This window comes from Pelodiscus sinensis, chromosome 9 (assembly GCF_052426305.1).
Source record: "Pelodiscus sinensis isolate ZL-2025 chromosome 9, ASM5242630v1, whole genome shotgun sequence".
In the NCBI taxonomy this organism is placed as follows: Eukaryota; Metazoa; Chordata; order Testudines; family Trionychidae; genus Pelodiscus; species Pelodiscus sinensis.
The window spans coordinates 8403011-8420427 of NC_143060.1; the positions used below are offsets into that span (position 1 = coordinate 8403011).

General features: G+C 44.1%; 1 protein-coding gene across 1 annotated transcript in view; it reads right to left on the bottom strand.

The window, feature by feature from the left end:
* Positions 1 to 17417, bottom strand: part of LOC149523907 (cytosolic carboxypeptidase 6-like) — a 429125-nt gene that overhangs the window by 343238 nt on the left and 68470 nt on the right. Inside the window, exon 2 of the mRNA XM_089780411.1 lies at positions 2154 to 2243. The gene's annotated coding sequence lies outside the window, so the exon portion shown is untranslated. The remainder of the gene's footprint in view (positions 1 to 2153; positions 2244 to 17417) is intronic.

The following is a 17417-nucleotide window of genomic DNA, read 5'->3' on the forward strand; positions in this document are numbered from 1 at the left end:
CGTGCCTTGTAACTGCACACTCAGCAAGTTTCGGATGTGCTTCTCCAAGACTAGCTTGCTTTCTTCTCCCCCCTGCTCCTCAGCTCCCACTCTTCTTCCCAAAGCATAAGTCTTTCCAGAAAACAGAGATGATTTCCATCTAATTCCTTCATCTGGCTACATTACCCATCTCTTCTGCACATTTTGCTCCTTTCTTGTTTAATCATATTTCACCATCACAATAAAACAGTGATATTCATGAAGCATCTCCCTATCAGCGTGCCTCACCCTTCACCTACCAGCGCAATGCAAACGGGAACACGTAGACTCAAACAAAGTCATACACCTTCCAATTATAAATACATGCTACTTAATAAATCTCAAGAACTCTATACTCGCCTATATTGGCTAGTCCAGCAAACAAGACCAGGACACCTGCTGAACCTCCATCCAGTGAGTCTTGGGCATTGTGCTGGCGGGTGAAAGATACTGCATTCCCGGTCGCAGAAAGGGTGAAGTCCCCAGATTAGCGGATCTCATGGGATCCAGAAAAGCATAGGGCCATCAGCATGAAGACAAGCGTCCTCCACTCTGAATCCTGGTTGTCCACCATGCCTTTTTGCCAGCAGAGCTCCAACAGGAGCATTGCTGTTGTGACTCTCTCTGCTAGTCAGTCCCCTCAGACTGCAACTGAGGGAGGAGAGGTTTGAAATGCAGAGCAGGAAATCAAACGGGCAAGTCCTGGCCTACCGACATTGGTTCTACTGGGTTCTGAGAGGGAGGGCACTGTCTCCACCAGAGAGCTCCTGGAGCTAGGGTTCCCCTGGGGAACAGCAAGGTAAGGAAATGTATAATGGAGACAGTACCCTCGCACACCTTCCTTTTCCTCCCAACATACACCAGGATTCTGTCCCCAGCCATCTGTGGAGCAGAGGGAATCACAGACACCTAACCAACTAACCTTAACAGAGCCGTATAATTAAGCATGGGGAGGGGTCCAGCACAGCAGCCAATAGTGATTAAAAGACAAGGCGCTCCTGAGGTGGCAATGTCAGATGGATGTGGACGCCCATGAAGCAGCTTTGCATCCTAGCGAACTACAGCAAAAGATCCAGCATCTGCTCACCTACGGAACAATAGCTTCCTTGAGAAGTGCAGGAGACACACCTCCCAGGAGGAGGGATGCAGGGAGAAGGTCTTGAATCTACATCCGTCCCTCTTTAAGGTCTTTACCAATCAACAGGACTAGTCATTCATCCATCAGCTGCATAATGAGCAGAGCGTAAGCCATGACTGATATGACTGACTAGTGAGTGTCGGACTAGAGAGGTTCGACCTGTAAAACACACTGGATTTATTTTTACTGAGAACCCTCAGATTCCAACCCTTTGCAAACATGAGCTGTTCCTCAGCTGACAGAGTAAATCCGCATAGCTCCTTTAATTCACACCAAGAATCCAGCCCATGGGTTTCATTTGCTACTGGGGCCCCTTAGCAATCATGGGCCTCCCTAGTCTGGCAGAACCTACTTAGTCTGGCACCCTTGGGACCTGACTGGTGGTGAACTAGAGAATTTTACGAACCATAGGAGGTCAAAGTTGTCTAATGGAAGTGCATTCTGGGCTCTTTGAAGACATTTAGGGGTTAATTAAAGCCAAGTAACAGCACAGAACACTGAAAGCCAGAACTGGTGGCTGTAAACAAACTTTATGGACTGCAGGAAACATGGCCACACCCATGATAAGAGGACATCTGGGTAATTAAAATCATGCCATACCATGGATGTCGCCAGACCAGAGAGTGCCGGACTAGAGAGTGCCAGACTAGTGTGTGCCAGACTAGAGAGGTTCGACCTGTAAAACACACTGGGCTTATTTTTACTGAGACCCCTCAGATTCCAACCCTTTGCAAACACAATATGGGCAGTTTTACGTTTTCAGCAGTGCATGTCAGTCACACAAAGCCCTGTTGTTCCTCAGAACAACCCTATTCCTCAGAACAACCCCTTCAGACAAGTGGATGGTTTCTTATAATCCAACCGAGCAACCAGGATCACAGTGCGTTGGCCTGAGATGCTCAAAAGAGCACAGACCATGTTGAAAAAAGACAGTAGGGAAGAGCAACACCTCCATCTCTGAGTTTTTATTCCAAATCGTGGCATGGTAAGCACTCACCTTGGCACACAAAAGAAGATGGAGTTTCTCCAGGGTGGACACGAGCCGTGATGAACACCACTTTCTGCTCAGCTCCAGATCGAAGGTTTACTGCAAAAAAAAAAAAAAAGAAACAAAGATCTTTAAATTGGGTCCCATATGTAGGACACAAAGGGCCATAAATATTAAAGAGTCTCCTTTTATTAAAATTGTTCATACATTATAAATGGGGATGGTCTATAATTGAAGGATGTGGCATTGCTAGCTCTTCGTAGACTGTGAAAGACTGCCCAATAGCAAAGGAGTGCAAGTCTAATGACACAACAAACCCAAGGCGGCAACAACAAAGTTAGTTTCTTTTTAAAAACAAGATTCACTACAGTGAGTTTAACTGCTTTGTAATTGCTCTCTCGCTTGTGATAAACGTCCTCCTGGGGCGACAAGAAAAGCAGTGGGGTTCCAGTCACAGTGTAAAGCCAATTGCACCCTGCATTACACTTGATACAAGATTTAGCATGGTGCCAAATAAAGGCAAAGTGCTGGCAAATGACATTTATTAGCATGTACATGGCTTTCTTTTTCATTATTTTGACCTGAGTTTGCCTCTATCAAAACATATGCCGGAGATATTCAAAATCAGCAAGGCATTCAAAACAAACCGGGACTGAATGTATGTACTGAGGAACACTGGAAAGTCAAATCATTTTATAGAAACTGCTTCACTCTGAATTGAATCGCAGTCACCTCTGGGGTGGAACATGACAGCTATTTAACAGTTTTGAGTCAGTAATGATGAAAATTGTAATGTAGCCATTTGAAATTACAGACAGGTGGAAGGGAGCTTTACTAACACAAGAATTAGGGCATAACACAAGAACTAGGGGGTCACCAAATGAAATTAATAGGAAACAGGTTTCAAACAAACTAAAGGAAGTATTTCTTTACACAACATAGTCAACCTGTGGAACTCCTTGCAAAAGGATGTTGTGAAGACCAGGAATTTAACTGGGTTCAAAAAAGAAATAGATACATTCAAGGAGGAGAGGTCCAACAATGGCTATTAGCCAAGATGGGTAGGAATAGCGTCCCTAGCCTCAGTTTGTCAAAAGCTGGGCATGAGTGATAGGAGAGGGATCATGTGATGATTACCCGTTCTGTTCATTCCGTCTGGGGCCCCCGGCATTGGCCACTGTAGGAAGACAGGATACTGGGCTAGATGGTCTTTGTTCTGACCCACTATGGCCATTCTTATATTTATATTTAGTAGTTAAAACATAAGCACTCACATTGGAATTTAGCTAGGACTCTAGGGTTAACATCTTACAATTCAGCCCCTATGTAGGGATAATAAAATAAAATACTTCAAACTACATTGCCTTGACTGTCTATTAAAACTGTACACTTTGTGGGGCAGAGGGCATGTTTTCTTCAGTTTTTCCACAGTGACAGTGTTTACAAATAGGCAATAAAAAAATACCCTCTTGCAAAAAGGACCATGGAAATTTTAATGACCAGATCAGGTCAGGACCTCAGGAATACATCTCATCCAGATCTAAAGCACTCAAGGGAAGTTACACTAAAACCAGCAAGACAAAATTGTGATAGATATCTATTTTCAGTTCAAACCATTGCAGGGAGACAGGGTTTTAAAATACTAGAAAAGAAATACACAATGAATTCACAATGAATGAATGTATGAATTCCAAAATTCACAATGAATTTTTAACTGTGTACACACACAGGGAGGTACATATGGCTCTGGTAATTGCAAGTAAATTGTGAGGCTTCATTTTGTTTAATTTTCTGGTTTACAGACACTCAAATCCCAGCCAGTGACAAACCTAAACCCATGTTGACAAAATAATAAAAATAATAATCATCATCATGGTTATGTTTTCAGTTCTTCTCAGAAGGCACTTGGAAAAAAGACCATGGCAGGCTTCTTTTATATTTCTTCAGTCCCTCAAATATCCTACAGCTGTTCAACCTGCAACCCAGACATTTATTCAGCCTTTGATACACTAACTTCGCTCCTCTCTGGTGTGTTTTTGAGCCCCAGAGGCAGAGAAATATAAGAAAGAATGTCTCTAACAAAAGTAGCAGCTGCTGGGGTCAATGCTGTCTGCTGAAGAAAAGTGGGAGGCAGCAGAAAGGAATGCAAGAACATCAGCTAGAACCTAATGACCACCCCGTGTCATTAACATTAACACTGAGTAATGAAGGAGGAAGGAGATAAATCAGCTCCCAACAATGTCAAGTGAAAAAGAGAGAAACCTGGGATGTCTCCTGTAGCTGGAGTGGCATTTTCTTATATATATATATAAAGTCTAACATTAAAGAAGCAGATACTTGACACGGTATAGATAAGCAAGGGTAATCACGTGAAAATACAAATAAAATGGATAATGTTGACAGTTTACACCAGACAAGACTCTGCCCTGTGTTTTTGAGAAGACATATGTAATATTTTATATTATATACACACTTTCTTTTTATATAATTGGTATTCAGATTAGCAGATGATTAATTCTCCTCCAATACTGGAATGATTCCTCCCTGATTAGGGCCTGATTCAAAGGTCACTGAAAGCAATAGATACACTGGACTGATTTGACTGGGCTTTAGCTCAGACCCCAAATTAAAGCACCTTTTTCCTCCCTCCCCCATACACATTAGGAAGGATCAGTACAGCCTGAACTGCAAAGGATGAGCTAATTCCTTATGACACGGACTCTGGAAAAACAACTTCTTGAAATACATTGATTGAAGAGGATATACATGTTTTCATGTTAATTTCTACACAGATTTTCTCTCATTTCATAATTAAATCATCAAAAGCAAGAGCGTATTAAAAAAAAGGCCTCACTTGTGATCTTAATAATACCTTGGAGTACTCTTATCGAAAGCACTTTTTAATTTACTTGTTTTATTTTTGTGGTTTAGTAGGTGCCTGGTTAGTTTAGTTTGCAATCTGTTTCCCTCCTCAGAAATTGGGTTGCAGAACCTGCTGGGAAACATCTAAATCCAAACCCGACCTCCCTCCCCCTGGAAAGTCATCTTTTAGAAGATGGCAAATGTTGGATCATTAGCTCTGGAAAGCACAACCCTCTGACTAACTACTTGACAGATCAGGTAGGAGATGTAGGCTCACCTAGGCTTCCCTTGGTGCTTCAGTCCTAACCTGGAAGCAGCACATTGATTTTGGAGACATGAGTATCCATTGGCCTGTGAAATAGTTCAGCTTTTCTTCAGCTGATGGCAATCAGGGGACTAATTAGGGCTAATGTGGACACCTGTCAGGTTATTGAACTCTGAGCACCAAACTTTTCTCCACATAGTCCAACAAACAGCTATTGGACAGAAAAAAACAAAAAACAAAAACCAAACAAACAAAAAACCCACTGAATCCAAAGTTTTCAGATTGGGATCTAATAACAACTTTGATTCTTTGCTGATCTTGGGTTAGATGCAGAGCAACAATTTACGTGTGTAATGCTCACTGCAGATAGATGCTGTCCCAGGACATTCTCCTATGGTGGCCTTATAGGTCCTTAAAGGAACCTTCCTGCACCAGGACTTTAAAAGAAGGACTGGAACAAATGGTCTGCGATGGTCCTTCCCTTCCCTCTCCCATACACTAGCTGTTCCCTGGACCTGTGGCATCTAACACGCTAGCCACTCACCACATGCAGCTATTCGGCTGGTTGAGTGTGGCTAGTTGGATTGAACAATAAAAACTCAAAAATCACAAAAGTTTTTACATTTTTAGAATAATGTGGCGAGTTTGCTATAGCGGCTCCTGCTTCTGAACTGGTTGGACATCACGGGACCATATTTCTCTCTTCCAGAGATTGCTTCAGTTGCTTCCCTGAAGACATGGAACAGGACAACCACTTCTCTTGCCTTAGAAGACAGTCTTCTTGTTATACATGCAGCACATTGATCAATCGCAAGGAAGGCAGTCCTATCACCATTTCTGTGTTTGCATGGCTGACACATTCAGTCTTGTAATTTCCCTCCTTTCCCAAGTTGTATTTTGCAAACACTGAAACACAAAGGCTACGTCTACACTGGCATGATTTTCCGAAAATGCTTTTAACGGAAAAGTTTTCCGTTAAAAGCATTTTCGGAAAAGCGCGTCTAGATTGGCAGGATGCTTTTCCGCAAAAGCACTTTTTGCGGAAAAGCGTCCGTGGCCAATCTAGACGCGCTTTTCTGCAAAAAAGCCCTGATCGCCATTTTCATGATCGGGGCTTTTTTGCGGAAAACAAAGCTGAGCTGTCTACACTGGCTCTTTTGCCTGAACGGGAGCAGCATAGTATTTCCGGAAAAGCACTGACAATCTTACATGAGATCGTCAGTGCTTTTTCGGAAATTCAGGCGGACAGTGTAGACAGCTGGCAAGTTTTTCCAGAAAAGCGGCTGATTTTCTGGAAAAACTTGCCAGTCTAGACACAGCCAAACATTAAACTTGAAAATAAAAAGTCTAGGTTTTGCAACCATGGAGTTCTCCTTACTCTCCATACAATGATAGCGTTTTCCTCTTGCACTCTCTCTCTTTTGATCTATGTGATAGATCGCCATCTTTTTTGAAAGGCATCTATTGAACAACAGGCTTCAACACAAAATCAGTGATACTGTACTAGGCCCGGTCTTTGCTGCTTTTTGATACAGCTACCAAAACATTTCATCCCTCTAAGCTTCAATCTCAGATTATGAATCCTTCCTATTTTGAATAGCAAAACTCTGATTAAAATTACAACTAAAGACATTTGAACGATGTGACTTGTTTGGCTGATACTAGAGTATTTAAGAAGTTCAAATAAAGAAAAGCAAGGTTGCTCTGCAAATGCACAGCACCAAATTCTGAAAATTCATATCAGTAAAATTAAATAATATAGCTAATGGGATGTACTTTCAGGAAAGCAAAAATCAGTTGAATTATGCAGATTGGTTTTTAGTTTTTCTCTGCATTATATATCACCACACCATTATCCACAAGCTTAAGTCTGAAAAACAACCCCTAAAACTAAAGCTACATCTCCAATTGTGGGAAGATTGACACTGTGGATCCATCTTCCAGTGTTCAATTTAGTGGGTCTAGTAAAGACTTGCTAAATCGAATGCTGAGGGAACCTCCATGGGCGTCAGTACTCCTACTCCTCGTGAAGAGTAAGGGAAGTTGACAGAAGCATTTCTCCTGTCGACCTCCCACCAATGAGGACAGAGCTGAAGCTCAGCTTAACGTGTGTTGATGCCTGCCACATTTTTTATGTAGCTGGAATTGTGTACTTTAAGCTGTGTATCTTGCCCATAGTGTGGACCTGGCCAAAGAAGGATACTTTTGCTCAGGCCTGTGCTGAAATTGTCCTACTGTGCCCTACTGGCTGTTATTCCCAGTTGTTCTCTTTGCTTGCAGCGCTATGGCAAGGCTTGTTGCTCATGCATGTTGCTCTCCCACCACACTTGGCTGCAATCTTGTTTGATGAAAACAAATAAAAACAAGTGCAGATCTAAGGTGACCAAAGCCAACCTAAACAACATTAAAACCAACAGCTGCTCCAGCTTTCAACTGTTCAGTTGGAGTGATAGGTTCAGCAGAGAGTGAATGTTCCACTCAGACGAAATCCCGATGCAGGCTTGGGGCCGACAAAGAATTACGCAGCACGTATCTGAATATATGTACAGATTAAGGATCAGTTTCCAACTCCTCCTGCCTTAGTGCACAAAAGAAGAGATCAGGCAGTCAGAGGAACACTTGCTCCTTGTACCCCATTCTGCACGTAAAAGGAGGATGTGTTAGAGTCACCACGGCTGCTACATGATCCACTGGGAATGTAGAAGCATAGCCACAGCACAGGCCACCTCTGCATGCACACCCACTGGGTGGTGTGTACTCACGATCCCGCTCCTAATGGGTGTAGCCATTGCCGTGTCAGATTGTGCACCTGCAGTGCCTCAAGGAACAGTCTTCTACTTGTGCAGAACACCTCCAGGAGCACCGCTCATGCAGTGGTCCCCTGAACCTCCACCACCCATGAAGACATGGCTTGAAACCTAAAATGTGTATATAATTAAACTAAAGATGGGCCTTGAGCTGCGTGGCTGGAAGCAGATTCTTTAGTTCTCCCAAGCTTCGAAGTATTTTCCTGATGCCAGACCACAGGAGCCAGAATTCAGCAAAGAGGCAAGTGTTTTGAGATTTCCACCTCAGAAGTGTTTAAATTCATGGGAGGTAGTCACCGTTGTAAAAGTTACACATGATATTGAAGCAAAATACAGGACTATGTAGCACTATGTAGCATTAGCTCACAGACATTTACCTCCCCCCCCCCCCCCCCGCAACCCTCTTCGGTTCTGATTTTTTCTACATAGTCCTATATTTTGCTTCAGCTACACCAGACTAACACGGCTACATTTCTATCACTAGTCTACATGATATTGAGGCTGACTGAACCAGAAGGTGCAGAATATGTTCTCTTAGGGTATGTCTACACTACCCCGCTAGTTTGAACTAGCGGGGTAATGTAGGCATACCGCACTTGCAAATGAAGCCCGGGATTTGAATTTCCCGGGCTTCATTTGCATAAGCGGGGTGCCACCATTTTTAAATCCTCGCTGGTTCGAACCCCGTGCCGCGCGGCTACACATGGCACGAGCTAGGTAGTTCGAACTAGGCTTCCTAGTTCGAACTACCGTTACTCCTCGTGCTATGCAATTGTGGTATGCCTACATTACCCCGCTAGTTCGAACTAGCGGGGTAGTGTAGACATACCCTGAGGCTCCCTTAGGTCCTTTTCTAGATTTTACTTCAGGTTCCTACCTCAGGAAAACCACAACTGAGCACCCTTAACAGACTCAGAAGAAGAGAACTGAATCTTCAAGGAAAGTCAATTGCCCCTGGAGCTGAAGAGAGATGGGAGTGAGGAAGGACAGTTGTACTTCTCCTGAGATCAGGAAAACCCCCAAAATGTCCATCATTCAAGTGAAATGAGAGGGCTAGAGAGTCCCAGTCAATATGATCCACAAATTTCTCAAGGCAGTCACACTCCCTTCCTATGGGCATGGCATTAGGAGTCCTTGTAGATCTACTTCTATACCTGTGCTGCCATATACCTACGGCATCGAATCTGTGCAAATCAGTTAACCACTCTTTGCCTTAGTTTCCTACATCTAGGATCTAGGTAGGATACAGACCCATCCTTGTAAGGTTTAAGATATGTAGAAGAAAAGAAACGTAAGCCTTATTATTAGAGGTGGCCCCTCAAAATCAAGGGAAGCGCACACGGCCACTCCGCATGCTTTACCTCTTCCATAGGGGGAAAAAAAAAAAAGCAGAAGGCTACAGACACCAAGGCTATAAATCTTTCATCAGGCCGAAATTCACCTTTCAATTAAACACTCGTGCACCTACTTTTGCATAGCCTCCTTGAAACATGGGCTTTTGAAAAATAACCCAATGCTACACTGTCTTTGAGCATCCCGGTACTTTGAAGTATAAGCTGGGCTCTTGCAAGTGATTTGTACTCAAAATATGGTTACTTGGAGACATGATTAAGGTTTCCCTGGAATGAATAAAATCCCATCATACAAAGAAGGAGGGTCTAAACCAAAGCACGCGACTGTGTTACATTTCACTCCATCGTCTCTGCGTCCAACAGAGCTACTGAACATCTGTGTTAAAAGTTAATGCTGATCTTATTGTTGTCCTGACTATCCAATCTCTACCACATTAAGCTACTTTAACAGTATTTACTGCACTCTGGCGTTTCCTGTGAGACCCAGTTTAGCACCTAATTCAGGGGGGTTTTGTTGTTATTTCTGGTCACAAATGTCATTTCAGGTAGGACTGTGTGTCACAGCAATGCTTTCAGCAAGAGAATGTGATTTTGGCCACTCTCGAGTCCTTTTGGGCTCGTGTAGGATACAGGAAGCACAAGCTTGTTGTGACTGTGCATACATTGTTCGGAGGCCTCGTCCCACAAGCTTCTTCCCTGCCAGATTGTCTGGACTGTGTAAAGAAACCTGCTGCCACAGGGCTGCAATCGGTGACAGTGATCCAATTTGGACCACAGACACACACGCAAGGACTGAACCAAGCTTTGGAAAGGACTGCTGCCAACCTATTGGTTTTTCTATCCTCTGTTAAAGGAAGGGGGGTTCTGGATATCGAGTATATTCTGTCCCATCCCACCATCCCATCTGTTCCTTGGTCACAAGCTGTAACTCCTGGTTGTCAGCCAAGCCAAGTAAGTATAGTCCTAAGCCACGATGGGAAACCGAGGCTAGTGAGTGGGCTGCATGAATGACCCTCCATCTCAGTGGGCCACAAGATTGTCGCACACACGATGGTCTCCTGGGATGGGGTCGTTTTGCTCACTGCACTTGTGTACCGAGGATTTGTGGGGTATGTGCCAATTGAACCGGAGCAGCACTTTGATTGGATGCAGAGGGCGCGCCCAGCTCTCTCTGTCAATGTTGCATGCAATCAGCACGCCCCTCCCTTCACGTGCCTTTGCTTTATGTGCTGTCACTTTAGCAATATCAATAGGAAATAAACGACATGGATGAAATCAGCAGAATCTGGCAACCCTGTGCATGGGCATGGTAAACAACATGTCTCATGGGCCACACACACTGGGCCACCTGTCATATGGGCTGCAGGTTGCCCACATCTGGGCATGGGGGTGCTCTTCCCCACTGCCCATATTCCCCAGGCTCACCTGCCATTCTGGTGGGCTGTGTCTAGACTGCATCCCTTTTTCGTAAAAGGGATGCAAATTAGACCTATCGCAACTGCAAATGAAGCGGGGATTTAAATCCCCCCTGCTTCATTAGCATAAAAATGGCAAAGCTCCGAGCCGGAAAAAAGCGCCAGTCTAGAAGCAGATCTTCCGGAAAATAAAGCCTTTTCTGAAAGATCCCTTATCCCTCTTAAAATAAGGGATAAGGGATCTTTCAGAAAAGGCTTTATTTACTGAAAGATCCGCATCTAGACTGGCGCTTTTTTCCAGCAAAGCTCCAAGCCGGAAAAAAGCGGCAGCCATTTTTATGCTAATGAAGCGGGGGAGATTTAAATCCCCGCTTCATTTGCAATTGCGCTAGGTCTAATTTGCATCCCTTTTATGAAAAAGGTCTAGACACAGCCGTGGTGTTCTCTGTACTCCTAAATCAAATCAAAGCCAGGGCAAAACCTCCTCATTGTCTCAGGACAATTTCTGGGCTGCCTGCTTCCTGTCAGGTCCAAAATACCATGGAAACTCATGCTTTTTCAGAACTCCTGCCCCCGCCTGGAGCCAAGCAGAGTCTATGTTTATGCTGATGAGAAGCCATTTTATAAAACCGGCATTGAACGTGAATAAATCCCGCCCTTCTCCCAAAGCCGCCTCACCACTCACTGGCCCTCACTTGTTTTAATGACAATAGATAGGTCCTTCAGTGTGTACTTTCACCTAGGAGAGACAAGATGGGTGAGGTAATGCCTATTCCACCAGCTTCTGCTAGTGAGAGAGTCACATGGTCTGAAGCGAAGCCTCATGTGGCTCGAAAGCGTCTCCCTCTCGCCAGTGGAAGTGAGTTCAATAAAAGCCTTTTACCTCACCCATTAGGTCTCACTACTATGCTGGGATCTACATGGTATGTCACGGCCCAATCGAGCACCTAGAGATGGTACCAAACTACAAAGCATGGATCTTGACCCATCCTCCCCAACGTTTAGGTGTCAAGTTTTCATTTAGAGCTCTGTTAGATTACTGTGGCCCTGGATTTGGGTAATCCATTTAAGCCTACCTGCATGTTCTGAAGATCAGTTGAATTCAATGGCACTTAAGAATGCTCTGAATTTAAACATGGGCTTAACTGCTTTGCTGAACTGGAGCCTGCATAGAAAAGGCTACCTCAGAGATCATTACTGCTCTCCCAACATTAAAATGATATTGCATTCTCCTGTTTATCCCTTATAGCCAAACACTACTACTATTCCCATATCTGCTCAAATCAAAGCAATTTTGAAGTTCCAGGACCATTACAAAAAGCTTGTGTGAGTGTGTGCTTTATTGATGTCCACACTGACCTAATATCAAATGGATTCTGCTGACCATGGGAAAATGTAAATTAGGTATTATATTTGCATGCTACTTTTATTGTGCCCTTGTGTCGTCGTAAAAAGATAAAGTTGGGGCTAATAAAAATAAAACATTTTGGGAGCTCATCTAAGCAAACGTTTATGTAGGCAGGTAACAAATTGGTTTGTCATTTAGGGGAACATAACTATCATTATAATCATCTTTAGGCAAAATAGGTTGGTGGCTTTTGCTTAGCTTTTTGCTTTCATTTGCAAATCAATTTAATGTAGCACCATGTCTCAAAGCCAGGATGACACAGGATTAACACTTTCCTTGGGTTGTTCCCTCCCTATTCCCCTGACACACAGAGCTGGGAGCTGCATTTGCTTGAATTCAATATAGTTTAGCTAGAAAAAGAGAAAAGGAGTGTTCAGGCATATCTTATGTGTGAGAATCGTACGGAGGCAAACTCAGAGGAAAAGAAAAGTCCCCTCCCCAAAGCATTCTGAAGGTAGAGGTTGAACAAGTTATCAACAGATCTTTGTGCCAGGATGACTCCAAATATGTAGAGCATATCTGATCCCTTTGCATAGATGCAGGGGCGGATATAGGGCAGGGCGGCTGCCCCGGGCCCCGCGCTTCAAAAAGCCCCGCACATGCGCCGTGGCAAAGGGGGTCCCTGTGAAATTATGCTGCCCTGGGCCCCGCAAAACGGTCATCTGCCCCTGCATAGATGCTTCTTTCTTTCTTTGTCTCTTTGGTCTTTTGCAGAAATGCCCCTTCCATCCCTTCTCACAGCCAATGATCTCCACCAGAATGCAGCAAAGTGAACTTCACTGACAGTTTAACTAGGCAAAGATGCTGCGACCACCTGGATTCTATTTACCAGAATGACTTGACCTATTAAAATCCAGAGCAGGGCACCAGTACCATCCCCTTTTCTTGACACTTCCTCCCCCGTCCCTTTATTCCAAATGGCAAGGTATTTTGGAGGGGCTCTGAACAGAGGGGAGGCTGTGTACAATTGTTTCAATGTTAATGCTTGACTGAATTTTCAACTTAATAGCCTGGTGAGGGGATAGGATCGTAAAGCAAAAGGCCAGGAATATCTCCTGGTAAAAAAAATTTCTGAAGCAAGTTCAAAGGACACCACTGAGCTATTTGGAAAATCAGAAATGGCAGCGGATTGTTTAGCAGGTTCTCCTCACTGACCCCAAACCCATTCGTGTGTTTTTAATCTTCATGAAGTCTCAGAAGCAAACATTTTCCCATCTCGGCTTGCTGACAATGTCATGCTTGACACCCTAGTAACGAAAGGTGCAAAGATGCCTAGTTTATACTTGCGTCTCTTGTTTTTTTTTCAAAGCAGAGTTTTGCATTTAGATTATTCCTCAGCATCTCAACTTCGGAATGTAAAATCCCACGAATAGGGATAGAAAACAGTAATATGAATAGCATGTTACTTGACTCAAACGGCCAAGGTGATGGCAACTTGCAATTAAGGTTGCCGACAGTAGCATTTAATGTCACCTATCTGCATCACTATCATCTCATAACAGGTTAGAAGCCTGCTTTCTTTTTTCCCTTCCCTGCTTTGATATTGATAAAGTCAAGTTGTAGTGTAGATAAACCCCTTCCTCTCCTGAGAGTGAGGGAAGGCAGTAAATTATGGGAAGGCTAAGTGGTACATCAAATGTGTCTCCTCAAAGCCATATATCATCTTGTTAAATTTGATGTATAATCCCAGAACCCCAGAAATCATTCCAGGAATCACAGAAAATGCAGAGGTGTCCTTCATCTGCTATAGCACAAGAAAGTTAAGTTTACCTACAGAAAAACAGTCTAGCCATATTTTGCTAAAAAAAAAAAAAAATCTCTATTTCACATGGGATCCATTAGACATTGTTCCCTAAAGTATGACACAATGGCTACATCTACACTGGCATGATTTTCCGGAAATGCTTTTAATGGAAAAGTTTTCCGTTAAAAGCATTTTCGGAAAAGAACATCTAGATTGGCATGGATGCTTTTCCGCAAAAGCACTTTTGAGGAAAAGAGTCCGTGCTAATCTAGACGCGCTTTTGCGCAGAAAAGCCCCGATCGCCATTTTAGCCATCGGGGCTTTTTTGCGCAAAACAGTACTGTGCTGTCTACACTGGCCCTCTTGCGCAAATGATTTGCGCAAGAGGGCTTTTGCCTGAACGGGAGCAGCATAGTATTTCCGCAAGAACACTGACAATCTTATATGAGATCGTCAGTGTTCTTGTGGAAATTCAAGCGGCCAGTGTAGACAGCTGGCAAGTTTTTCCGCAAAAGTAGATGATTTTGCAGAAAAACTTGCCAGTCTAGACACAGCCAATGTGTCTTCACCTTTTCCGCGTGGACACACTGATATGACTTACATACATGACAGTTTTTGTAACAAACTACAAGATAACCAAAACAACACTTCCCCTATTAAAAAAAAATCAATCACCCTATTGCCTCTTCAGTGCAGGCATACCACTCGTATTACCACTGATAACAGCTCTCTCCCTGAGAAGATCCCAAAATGCTTCATCTACTTTAACTAGGCAGAGCCTTTTTGTCTTCTGTCTTTGTACAAGCACCTAGCACAGCAGAGTCTTGGATTGTGACTAGGACTATTAGGTGAGACAGCAACACAAATAGAAAATCCCATAGATAAATAATAATGAACTAAGCCTCACAACGCATGGTGAGATGGGTTTGTATTACAAGCTCCATTTTTTTCGGACAGAGGAACTGAGGTACAATGGTAATGTGCCCAGATTCAAAATGCTTGTGACAGTTTGGGGAATGGAACTCCGACCTCTCAAGATCCTGCCCTGTCCCTTATACTCATGGCCATCCTTCCCCTTTGTACACACAATTGCTGCCCCTGTAGGACCTTGAGTTCTCTTAATGCAGGAGCAGGGAAACTCTGGTGCCAAGTTGTGTGGCACATACCTGATTCATCAGGGTTAGCTACTGGTGGGCCACCAGATAGCTTGTTTGCCTGGGAGTCTGCAGGCACATAGCCCCACACTCCAGTGGCCACGGTTCATCGTTCCCAACTAATGGGAGCAGCAGGACGCTACATGGTCTGGGTCACTGCTTCTCACAGCTCCCATTGGCCAGGACCAGCGAACCGCAGCTACTGGGAGCTGCAGGACTCCATGCCTGCGGATGCTGAAGTAAAATTTTCCGGCGGCCCACCAGCACCTAACCCTGCCAAACAGTTTTACTGTAATACCTCACTTGTGGCTAGTTACATTTCAGTTTTCCAAGGTGGGGTATTGTATTAAGGGAACCCACACTCAACCTCCCCCAAATGAAGCTGGAGGTTCCCCACACCTGTCTCAATACAAAGGTCATCGAAGGTAAGATATACATGGAAGGAACTCCCACTGATTTCCTGTAGGACTACAATGCTTGAATTTTCACATGCATTGAATGGGGATAATCATACCACCACAGTAACAAAACCAAAGCCAGGTTAATTAGTGCTCAAAAGCCCCCTGGCATTCTGAGATTTAGGGCATGGGCCATTCCTAAGGCTTCTGTGCCATTTGAGGGCAAGGAAAGACACTTCAAGCTGCCTTAAGACAGCTGCTGAGGATTCCCATGACAAAGGAGAAGCCCTTAACCCCCCTGATATAAAGGAATATTTTAGGAATGGCAGGGAGTTAGTCATGTGTAGAAGAGGGTTGGGCCAGAGGATTGTGCTCCGGCAATGTTGGAGGGACAATCTCTAGCTGGTTAGCCGCTGTAACATAACTGTTCTCCCGCGTCATAGTCCCCAATATCAGAGAGGAGGAAAAGTGGTCAAAATCCACATAAAATCCCAGCCACATCTAGGTAAGCCAACTGCAGGGCTCCAGAAGAGACCATGGCAGTGCAAAATCATTGTTATATTGCCATCAATAGCTGAAATTGCTTTCTGTAGCCCTACCTTTCAGACACGTAGCGTGCACTTAATGAAATAGTGAGTGTGGGAACACAGACTGATCAAAGGAAAATGAACAACTGCACATCTGTCAGATTAGCACCTGCATGCTAATGCGTAGGGCAGATGTGGTATGCTAATTATTTTTGTCTCGTTCAGGAGGCTCCTCATGAGGAATGAGTGGTATGGACAGGGTTAAGTAGAACAAAGCCTTCACTGCACACGATTCCGGGAGAAAGCAGCAATCCCTGGCACAAAAGCAAGAGGTGTGCTGTAAAAGACCTCTGCTTCCCTTGAACTATGACTTCATGTTCTCTGCTAGCCACGCGAATGGTCAATAAAAAAAACTACCTGCTGAAATTAGATTCATGGATGGCAGTGTCTCTCAAAATGTGAGGCTGACCTCTTTTGGGAAGCTCTGACCTGTTCTTCCCAAGGCTCAAGCCAGCACAAAGAGAAAAAAAGGCACTAGAAAAAGATTATTCTCTTTTGTGCTTAGGACTTACTCAAACAGGAATTAAGTATTAAATGTTCAGCAGTGAATACTAAGTGCTCAATGGATGGTGTCTCGTTAGCTGAGCCCAACGACAAAATGACTCAGCAAGAAAAACAGCAGACCCTCCTCATCCAGGACTAAAAACACCACCTCATGGGCACCGCCCCCACCAGAAATAGGTTTGCTCTCTTTAGCCGTACACAGACTCTGCTCTCTGAGGAGAGCTCTTGAGGTAGTTACCAGAATTTCATCATGTGCCTTTATCCCAACATGAAACATTTTGGAAGGGCCCATTTCTCCCCTTTTTATACCAGTGTGATTGCATTGGCTTGATTGGTTGTTCATCTGATTGACAAGCAATGTAAGAAACAGGAGAATCAGGATAAACCCTCAGTTTTATTACGTATGGCAGATGATATCGGAATTTTTATCGATTCCCATCCCAAGGTTGGCAAAGAAGGGGTTAATTTTCTCCAGCTACAGCAGTGGTCCCCAAACTTTTTATTTTGTGCCCCCCTTTACCTCTGCCTATGCCTATAGGAGGAGAGGACATGAACAGCAGTAAGGGGGCCAAGGCTGGGCCAGAGCTGGTAGTTAGCAGTCGGGGTCCTGGTCTGGGGCTGGCAGCAAAGTAGGTGGTGTTACCTCCCTGCCCTCCATGAGGCCCTAACCACACACTTCCTTCACATTCCTTAGTGACCCCTGAAGGGGGGTGCCCCACAGATTGGGGACTGTTCTCTACAGCTATTTGACAATATAATGCTAGGCCGGCTTTAGGG